Source organism: Talpa occidentalis, unplaced genomic scaffold (assembly GCF_014898055.3).
Source record: "Talpa occidentalis isolate TD23 unplaced genomic scaffold, MPIMG_talOcc4v2.1 talOcc4.12, whole genome shotgun sequence".
NCBI lineage: Eukaryota > Metazoa > Chordata > Mammalia > Eulipotyphla > Talpidae > Talpa > Talpa occidentalis.
In genome coordinates, this window is record NW_023601212.1 from 34,019,273 (window position 1) to 34,030,868 (window position 11,596).

The window sequence follows — 11,596 nt, forward strand, 5'->3', positions numbered from 1 at the left end:
AACCTGAGCTCTTGACTGCTGCTCAACAGTTTCAGTCCCCACCGGTGGCCCTGAGCCCCATCTTCCCAGCTTGTAGGTCTCTAGATCAATGTGTATTAATACAATCATGAGTCCCAGCTCCCAGGAGCAGGAATAGGAACCTGATCACTTCTATCCATCATTGTGTATCAATCCAGGTCCAAATAGGCTATAACTATGCTTTATTGATGTAAGATTAAAATAAAGATATCTACTTAATAAGTGATATGGTTTTCACTATTAATTCCTCAAGGTGCCATTTTAAAATGAGGTTTGTAGGGGCCTCCCTGGTGGTGCAGGGGTTAAAGTCTCAGCACTATCAAGCTATGGCCAGCCACTGCTATATGGCACAAGTTCGATCCCCAGCCAGCACACTAAACCACAAGCTGCAACAGACCTCTCCTATCTCCCCAGCTGCTCCCTTCAGCAGTGCTTTTCAATAGATCTGCCTGTTTTTCTCCCCACTCTCTGATGAATCCTTTCAGCCCCCCACACCTCTGGCCTACACCCCATTTCTTGTATGCATAAATAAGCCTTAAAAAATAAGAGAAAAATTTTACTTGCACAAATGTCCTATCTTCAGATACTGCTTTGTGTTCAAAGGCCCAGGTACTCTTACATGTACATAGCAGTTCACTTAGCAGTCATAACATGTACAACCTCATCTACCAATTTAAACCAGTAAGATGACATATATTTAATTTAGGTATTTACTGTCAAGTGTGAAAGCAGTTACTGCATCACCCAGGAGCATCTAGAAATTTAGAATCTTATGTTTCACGCTAGACTTCCTAAATCAGAATTTGCACTTTTAACAAGATCCCCAGGTGAGACAAGCACCCCTAAAGTTAGAGAAGCTCTGCAGATGCCCAAGAATGTACATCTCTGTCACCCTTAAAAAATATACAAATGGAACTACATCAGGCGAAAAAGTTTGTTTCTATACAATGATAGAAATGATCATTAAAACACAGACACCCTACTGAATGGGAGAAAATATTTGTACATCATACCTCTGACAAGAGGCTAATATCCAAGATCCACAAAGAATTCATACAACTCAACAAAAAGAAAACAAAGGACCCAATCAAAGAATGGGCATATGAGCTGAGTGAATAGTTTTCTATAGAAGATAAGCAGATGGCCAACAAACACATGAAAAAAGGGTTCATTATCACTTGTTATCAGGGAAATGGAGATCAAAATGACAATGCCATACTGCCTCACTCCATGAATGGCCCATATTAAATAAACCAGAAACAGCAAATATTGGTGAGGGTATAGAGAAAAAGGAACATTCTCACATTGTTGGGGTGATATAGACTGGTCCAGTTCCTATGGAAAATAATATGGAAGGTCCTCAAAATAGGACTTCCATATGATCTAACAGTTTTACTCCTAGGAGTTTACCCATAGAATGCAAAATCACTAATTTGAAGAGATATATGCATTCCTATGTTCACTGAAGCACTATTTATAATAGCCAAGTTATAGAAACAATCTATAAGTGCCTGATGACAGAGCAGTGGATTAAGATGTAAAGTGATCTCTCTCTTTGTCCACACACACACACACACGCGCGCGAATCGTGGAATATTATTTGGTTATAAAACAAAGATGAACTCTTGTTATTTGTGACAACATAGGTGGAATTATGGAGGGGGTTATGCTAAGTAAAGTAAGTCAGAGAGAGGAAGACAAACACCAGATGATTTCACTCATGTATGGAACAGACAGAAACAAAACAAAGGAACTGAAAAAACTAAACCAAGACAAAGCATAGAGATATTACTGCAGAGTGAAGGCTACTAGAAGGGGAAAGGAAGCAGGGGTGGAAACCTAGGGGAGAGGGGGACCAATGGCTTATGACAAAGAAATATGGGTGCTTTGGTGCTGTGTGTGATATGGTACATACATCTGAGAAGATGTGAACTAAAAATATTAACAGGCAATTTTGATAAAAAGTCAGGATTGGAATGACTGATCTTAGGGAGTGACTTTATAGTGACACAGATTTACCTCACCCTAATTTGCTAAATCATTTGTGGATACTTTAGAAAAGTTGACTTTGAAAAAATAAAAATAGATACCGTGTGCTCCCACAGGGAACAGTACAAACATAGATAATATCTCAGTAGGGTGAAATGTTATTTAAAATCAATATTTGTGTAAACAGTTGAATATTAATAATCTTTTTTGGAAGAATAAATAAAGAATCCTTGGTTGCTGAATAGTGAGAAATCCAATGGACTCAAATTTTAATAGACTATGTAGGAAGATGGGTTAGAATTGACTAAAAATGTATAGCAAAGTAACACAAACTTGTAAGAACACAGAATGAATACAAAGACCAGGAATCTGTCCAGATATTTAGTCTTTATTTTTGTCTCCTCTACTTATTCTGACAAATGCTGTGTTTTTGTGAATGCATCCAGTGTGTGGAATTGGATGCAATGAGCTGAGACGGAAAAATGTAAATGCTACATATACAGCTCTTCTCCAGCTACGTGCAGGTCACTGAGAGGTGGATGCCTCAGGAAAAGCTATAATTTTAACAAATGACTGAGTAAGCAGAATGATCCATCCCTTGTTTTGGTTTTCTCTTCTCTGCCATTAAGAACAATATGCTAATAGGAAAAGAACAAACATTATATAAAAAGAATTAAAACTCAAGAGGGAAATAAATGATTAAGAGAACACATAGCTATAAATTTTCATGCCTCAAAATTATTTGCCAGTAGAGGCAACAGCTTGCAGGTGTGTTCCCAGAAATACTGCTGGTGTGGGGAATTCTCCCAACATCTGACACCTGCCTTGGGGTTTGGTTCCCAAGGCTTTGCCTTTCCCACTGCCCCAGGATATCCCTACAGCCAACATTCTTCAACTGAATGTGCTCAACCCTTCCTTTTGCTACAAACAACACAAAATAGCTTTTAACTGGCTGTTCTAAAAGCATTATTCACAATTAAAGGAGGCAGCTTATAAGGCCTTAAGTATGTTAAATTTGGGGTTATGTTCAGTGGTACCTGGAGTTAATACTGAAGTTTCAGGAGATCCTTTTGTTTGTCACACTGGGTTCAGCAACATACCCTCTGGTGGCTTGAAATTAGGCATGGTGGGTGTATTTACCCCTTGGAAATGAGAAAATGCTACAAACCAAGTTTTTTTTTTTTTTTTTTGTAAAAGCTTACATGGATATCCTTGATAAGTGTATTAAGAACTATAAAAATACGGGCCTCCCCTGGTGGCTCAGTGGGTTGAGCGCTGGGCTGCGAGGCTGCCGGCAGCCGCTGCTGCGCTGGTTTGTTCCCTGGCCGCCGGCGAGGGTCCCACAGAAAAAAAAAACAAAACAAACAAAAAAAAAAACTATAAAAATGCAATGCAAAAATGAAAATGTAGTAAACCTAGAAGTTTTTATTTTCATCGTTTTTTGTAAATTCCAGTTCTCTTTCCTGTATAGTGACTAATTCTTAAAAAAAATGTATACTTGTTCTGGATAATTCTTATAACTTCATGAATTAACTATGGTTTAAAGTGGTTGTGAACATTTTATGCATGGATTCATTTATGCTAGATTCTTCTATGTCTGTCATCTTTTGTTCAATGTTATGCCTCATTAATCTAAAGTTTAGTTTCATGACTGTGTGTGTACCCCCAATAGTAGACTACCTTTTTGCAGATATTTGGATTGTGTCCTCCTTGGGGTTATTATAACTGCACATATATATGCACTTCTGTTGGATATACCTAGGGCTGATATATCTGCATCAAAGAATATGTGGATGTTCAACTTTAGCAAACCCTACTGAAGAGTTTTCCAAAGAGACTGTAAAAATTTATATTCCCATCAGCAATGTATGAGAGTTGTGTCTCTAAAATTCTCATCAAGACTCAGTAATGCCCATCTTCTTAACTTGAGCCATTCTCGTGTGTGTGTGTGTGTGTGTGTGTGGTGGATTCTCACTGTGGCTCTAATTTGTGTTTCTTTGAAGAACAAAGACTTTAAGCATCATTTCAATGCTTACTGGTAATTTGCACTTGTATGTTTTTGAAGTAACACTTTAAGGTGTTTTGGTCTCTTTTTCTAATTTTCTACTGATTTGTTATTTTCCATTGACTTATAGGGGTTTTTTCTCACTTTTGGAAATGAGTCCTTTTCTACTGAGAGTCAAATGAGCCCTGAACTATTGAGAATATGTCTAACTTTTAGATTTGCCTTTTCTCTCTCTTAATGGATATTTTCATTATTAACAGATACATTTCTATTTTAATATAGTCAAATCAGTAGCTTTTTGTGTTCAGCTTTAAACAATATTAAAATTATATTTTATGTTTTACTATCAGTGTTGAGATCTAACTTTAACTGGAATTATTTATGTAAGTATGAACTAGAGGTCATATTTCCACCATCTTCACCAAAGATAATAGTTCTTATCATATTTTTTAAATACACAGTCTTTCATCAAATCCTAAAACATGAATATACTAAATCACTACTCTATTTGTCTGTCGTTACACAAATAATGCTTGACATAATTCATACTGTCTTCATATATTATAGTGCACCTTCCTTACATTTTCATCAAGATTGTATTTACTGTTGAACTTTCAGTTTACATATACATCTTAGAAATTACTTCCCTATTTACAGATGTACATATATTAAAATTTTCAAAGTGATCATATTACATATATTGTGTTGTCCTTTTTATACTTATCAGATTTCTGCATCAAGATTACACAGAGGGGGCCTCCCGGTGTCGCAGCAGGTTGAGTGCCACACTGCAAGGCTGTCTGTGGCCTCTGCAGTACGGGTTCAATTCTCGGCCGGCCAGGGAGAGACCCATATGGCATGGCGGACCTCTCCTACCTTGCCTGCTGCTCCCCTCAGCAGTGTCTTCAGTCTGTCTGCCTATTCTGCTCCCTGCTCTGTCCTTGGTGAATTCTCTCACCTTCCTACATCTCTGACCTGTATCCCAGTTCTTGTATAAATAAATAAAAATAAATAAGTCTTTAAAAAAGATTACATGGTGGGGTCTCCCTGGTGGCTCAAGGGATTAAGACACAGCCGATGAAGCTATCCTACCCACATGGCACAGCAGACCTCTGGTGACTCGCCAGCTGCTCCCCTCAGTAGTGTATTACAGGTCAATCCACCTGTTCTGTTCCCCACTCTGTCACTGGTGAATCCTCTCAGCCCCCCACCCACACCTATGGCCTGCACCCTTGTTCTTGTATGCATAAATAAATAAATATTTTTAAAAAAAGATTACACAGAGGGCCTCTATGGTGGCCTAGGGGTTAAGTCTCAGTGCAATCACTGCGGGAGAGTGAGTTCAATTCCTGGCCATGGAGCTAATCCACATGGTGCAGCAGATCTCTCCTGTGTCTCACCTTCCGCTCCCCTTAGCAGTGTATTTCAGTGGATTCACCTGTCCTGCTCCCCGCTCTGTCTCTAGTAAATCCTCTCACCCCCATCCATACCCCCCTTCATATTTCTGTTCTACACCACAGTACTTCTATGCAAAAAAAAAAGAAAATTACATACATCTTATGAAACATTTTGGTAAGTGTTCCATTCCTCTTCACTCTCCTCAAAGTTTTTTAGTAAGACTAATAGCAGTGCTTTAACTGTCTGTTAAAAATCATCAAACATGTGGTAGAATTATTTGGACTTCGAGCTTTTTAATTGGGGCAAGGTTTTCAACAGTAAGAAGTACAATCTATTTCATAGATGCAAGACTAATTTCATTTTCTTGAGGGGGGCGGTTGGCAAGTTGTATTTTTCTAGTATTTTATCCTTTCCATTAAAATGTGCAGCCATGACATGATTTACTTTATTCTGATAGGATCATCTTCAGTTTATTTTATTTATTTATTTTAAGATTTATTTATTTATTTATATGAGCACAGTGTACAGTCAGAAGCAAAGGAAGGTGAGAGAATTCACCAGAGCCAGAGTGGGGAACAGATCAGGCAGATGAAGTACACTGCTGAGGGGAGCAGTGAGCGTGGCACGAGAGGTCCGCTGCGCTATGTGGGACCCTCACCGGCAGCCGGGAATTGAACTGGTGCTGCAGAGGCCGTGGGAAGCTTCGCAGCCCAGTGCTCAACCTCTGCACCACTGGGGAGGAGGCCCTCATTTTCAGTTTATGTATTTACTATCTTATTTTCTTTCCCCTATTTTGGTGTGTTAATTTTCTTTCCTTTCCCTAAATTCTTGATACAGACATATCAATAGTTTGTTGTAATTTATAAGACACACATTTAAACTTGTAAGTACTGTTCTCTATTCTATATATTTTCTGACCTTCTGGATGTGGCCCACTGTTCATATCCATTATTAAAACTTGTTGTATGACCTTTTATATTGGCAATCCATTAAATGACACATGTGCATAAAAAAAGAGAGTATTCTAGAACTTTATCTACAGTGTTGTGTACAGTGAATGAGGTCTAGTTTGTTACAAATGGTCTTCAAGTGTCCTATGGTCCTGGTCTTCAAGTGTCCTATGGTTCTTGTCTATTAGTTATGATATACACTCCACATTCCATTATGAATATGGACTTGTATCACTTAATTTTTCTTTGTATTTATTCACTTGTTTTAGTACTACAAATCTCATTTTAAAGATTTATTTTTATTTATTTATGAAAAGAAAAACTGAGGTATAGGCCAGAGGTATGGGTGGTGAGTAGATTCACCAGAGACAGAGTGGGGAACAGAACAGGCAGATCTATTGAATACACTGCTGAGGGCAGCAGTGGGTGAGACAAGAGAGGTCTGCTGCGCCATATATGGATTAGCTCCCTGACCAGAGAATGAACTCAGGCCAAAGTGGAGATAGCACTGAGACTTAACCCGTAGGCCACCAAGGAGGCCGTGGTTTTTCTCTGTTTAAAAATTCTCAAGAAAAAAGTCAGATGTGGGTGAAGGGATAGTTACGCTAATGCTTTCAGTTATGTTGAATGTAAACAAACATTTATGGAATGTTTCAGGGTCCTGGCTTCATTTAGATAGTTTAATATAACTTATTACCACTCAGTGGTCTTAGGGGTGTCACTAAGGCAGTCAGGTTTTTCCTTTAGAAAATTAATTTTGCTTATTGCAAATAATTCATTGATATGCAATGACTGTTAAGCAAACTTTGGAGAGCACTAATTTTTTTCCACTAGGGGAGGCAAAAAAAATATATAAGGCAGTCCCTGTGCTGTTGGGGGAAGTCAGGGACCCCTACAATCACCCTATGAATCTGAGAGAGGGAAGACCCCGAAACAGGGGTCAGTAGGGAAGTGCATACAGAGCAAAGCTGCTGCAGGCTTCTGGTGCCTGCCTGAGCTTTGGGACCGAGTAGAACTGGGATGTGGGATCCATTATCAAAGTGAACTGGAGGCACCACACCAGGAGGGCACAACCCCTGAGCCACAGTTGGAAGTCAAAGACCCACACAATCACCCTCTGGATCTGAGAGAGGGTGGACCCTGAAACAGGGGTCACTAAGGAAATGTGCATGGAGTAAAGCTACTGCAGGCCTCTGGTGCCTGCCTGAGCTTTGGAACTGCCTTGCACTGGGGTTCAGGATCCTCCATCAAAGTAAACTGTGGGCACCAGGAAAGCATAGCTCCTGCACCATTGTTGGAAGACAGGGACCCCACGACCTCCTTTGGGAACTGAGAGAGGAACTACTCCTCAAACTAAGTCAGGGACCCCAAGATTCCCTTGTGGAACTGAGTAAACACAGAGGGAGAGGATCTTCAGGGATAGCACCCACCAGCATACTCACAGCATCACTACCCTTGTGGAGTTTTGACATAACAGTGCTGGACTCAGTCTGGTCACCAAATTCCAACATCACAGAAGTGATACTTGCCATACCAGTAGCAGTGTCCCAACACATAGAATAAATGAGAAAATAAACAACAGTAATATATAAATAAAATCAGCCACCAGGACTCAACAACAATGACATGGAAGAACTCCTCTGGGTGCCAGATAGAGAATTTAAAATTATCATGATTAAAAATCATAAAGAAGACAAAAAAGAAAAGAATGATATGAGAAAAATAATTGATGAACTGAAGAATGTAATTGAGTCCCTTAAAAAGGAAATGAAAGAAATGCAGGAGATCAAAAGATTAGTGGAGGAGCTAAGGAACTATGGGAAAAGCAACAAAAACAGAATTGATGAAACGGAAGAATGAATCAGTACTCTTGAAGATACAGAAATAAAAAGAATCAAAAAGGAAAAGGAAAGAGAAGTACAAAGGAAAAAGAATGAAGAAACACTTTGAGAACTATCTAACACCATGAGGAAAGGAAATATAAGAGTTACAGGAATCCCATAAGGTGAGGTGAGAGACCAAGGAACTGAAAAACTATTCAAGGAGATAACTGAAGAGAACTTTCCAAGCATGAAGGAGGAGATGAATAAATAGACATATAAGAAACAGGTAGAACACCAAATTACCACAATGAAAGGAAAACTACAGCAAGACATATACTAGTAAAGCTTTCACGCATCGAAGACAAATAAAATATAATGAAGCTGACAAGGGGGAAGGAACAGATAACCTATAAAGGAAAACTAATGAGGCTGATATCAGATTTCTCTAAAGAAACACTATGGGCAAGAAGAGAATGGAGTGATGTGTTCAACTAACTCCAAACAACAAATTCCAACCAAGAATAATTTACCCTGCAAAGTTCTCCTTCCTCTATGAAGAATAAATAGGGACCTCTCAGACAAACAATCTCTAGAAATTCATTAAAATACTCCCACTCCAAAAAAATACTACAGGAAGTCCTAAAGTTAAAACCAACAGAGGAAAGAATAAGAAGAACACAAAAGGCAAGGAATAAAACCACAAAAAGACAAACAAAATGTCAAATACAGCTGCCAATGTATCAATATTAACTCTGCATGTAAATGGACTAAACACATCAATAAAAAGACACAGAGTAGCAAGCTGGATTAGAAAACAAAATCCAATATTTTGCTGTCTACAAGTAACACATTTAACTACAAAAGATAAGCATAGACTGAAAGAAAAGGTTGGAAAAAAATCCTATAAGTAAATGGACCAAAAAAGAAGGCAGGAAAAGTTAGCTATACCTATATCAGATGAAATAGACTTAAACTAAAAAAGGTAAAAAGAGACAAAGCTGGTCACTACATTATGATAAAGGAGACAATACATCAGGAAAATATAACACTCACCAACATATACTCACCAATGAAGGATCATCAAAAGACGTAAGACAACTATTATCAGCTCTGAAAAGAGACATTAGAGAAAATAAATAAATAGTAGGAGACTTCAACACCCCACTCTCACCAATGCACAGATCAACAAGACAAAAGATAAACAAAGACACTAGAGCCCGATATAAAGACCTAGACCTCATGGACTTAGCAAACATCTATAGAACACTGCATCCAAAAAAATCTGAATACACATTCTCCTCAAGTGCACACAGAACATTCTCCAGAATCAATCACATATTGGGCCACAAGACAAACATCAACAAATACATTATGATCAAAATCATTCCAACAATCTTCTCTGATCGTAAAGGCATCCAACTACAAATAAACTATAAAAAGAAAGCAAGGAACCCTCCCACGTCATGGAGATTGAAATCTACAATACTGGAAAACCATTGGATTAAAGAGGAGACCAAAGATGAAATAAAAAAAAATACTTTGATTTGAATGACAAATGAGGATACCACTTTCCAGAATGTATGGGACACGGCAAAAGCAGTAATAAGAGGAAAGTGTGTGGCAATACAGGCTCACATCAAGAAACAAGAAAGATCTCAAAGAAACAACCTAATCTCATATCTCAAAGAGCTATAAAAAGAACAACAAAATAACCTAAAAGCCAGTAGAAGAAAATAATAAAAATGAAAACAGAAATAAACAAAATAGAAATTTAAAAAAACAATCCAAAAGATCAATGAAACCAAAAGCTAATTATTTGAAAAAATAAAATAGACAAACCTCTAGCCAGGCTCACAAAGAAAAAAATGGGAGAAAACACAAATAAATGAAAAAAAAAAACACAAATAAAAAGGATCATAAACAAAAGAGGAGAAATTACAACAGACTCAGTAGAAATCAAAAGAATAATCAGAGATTTCTATGAACATTTATATGCAAACAAGTTCAACAATTTAGAAGAGACAAATTCCTAGAATGACATAATCATCCAAAGCTAGATAAAGAAGAAATATAACACCTAAATAGACCAATTACAAGTAGTGAAATTGAAACAGTAATCAAAACACTCCCAAAAACAAAAGCCTGGAACCAGAGAGCTTCACAAATGAATTCAACCAAATGATCAGAAATGAATTAGTACACAAACTCTTTCAAAAAATTGAAAAGGAAGGAATTCACCATATACATTCTATGATACAATTATACTAATGCCAATGCCAAACAAATACAACACACAAAAAAAAGAGAACTACAGGCTATTTTCCCTAATGAACACTGATGCAAAAATCCTCAACAAAATCCTTACCAACAGAATCCAAGTATGCATCAAAGGATAATACACTGTGATCAAGTGGGATTTATTACAGGAGCATGAGAATGGTTCAACATGTGAAAATCAATTAATGTAATCCAACATATCAACAAAAAGAAATAAAAAACATTAAGATTATATCAATAGATGCTGAGAAATCATATGTCAAAGTTCAGCATCCTTTTAAGAGGAAGTCCCTGAAATTCTTGGGATAGAAGGAACATACCTTAATATGATAAAAGCATATACAACAAACCCACAGCCAATATTATTCTCAATGGTGAAAAGCTTAAAGCCTTTCCTTTAAGGTCAGGAACAAGATAAGGATGTCCTCTCTCACCACTGCTATTCAATATAATACTGTAGGTCCTAGCCAGGGCAATAGGACAAAAGACATACCAGGAATACAAATAGGGAAAGAAGAAGTAAAACTATCACTATTTGCAGATAATATGATAATATAGATAGAGAACCCTAAAAACTCCATAGAAAAACTAATAAAAAACAATCAACCAGTTTAGTAAAGTAGCAGGGTACAAAATCAACACAGAAACAATCAATCTGAAGAAGAAATCAAGAACATCATCCCTTTAATAAATGAAATTAAAAAAATCAAATACTTTGGAATAAACCTAACAAAAGAGGTGAAGGATCTCTACAAAGAAAATTATAAAACATTGTTAAAAGAAATAGAAGACACAAAGAAATGGAAATACATCCCCTGCTCATAGAATGGAAGAATCAACATTATTAAAATGTCCATCCTACCAAAAGAAATTTACATATTCAATGCTATTACAATAAAAATTTCAAGACATTCTTCACAGAAATAGAGCAAACATTGATGGAATTCGTATGGAGCCACAAAAAAATCTCAAATAGCCAAAGTTCTTCTGACAAAACAAAGGAGAATGGAGGTCTCACACTCCCAGACTTCAAATTATACTATAAAGCCATAATAATTAAAACAGTATGCTATTGAAACAAAAACAGACACATAGACCAATGGAACCAAATAGAAAGCCCAGAAATAAAGCTGCAT

The 11,596-nt window shown here is 37.2% G+C and overlaps 1 long non-coding RNA gene across 1 annotated transcript in view; it reads right to left on the reverse strand.

The window, feature by feature from the left end:
- Positions 1-9,282, reverse strand: part of LOC129145477 (uncharacterized) — a 104,994-nt gene extending 95,712 nt beyond the window's left edge. The window contains exon 1 of the long non-coding RNA XR_008551081.1: positions 9,251-9,282. This is a non-coding gene — a long non-coding RNA (uncharacterized LOC129145477). The remainder of the gene's footprint in view (positions 1-9,250) is intronic.
- Positions 9,283-11,596: the final 2,314 nt, after the last annotated feature.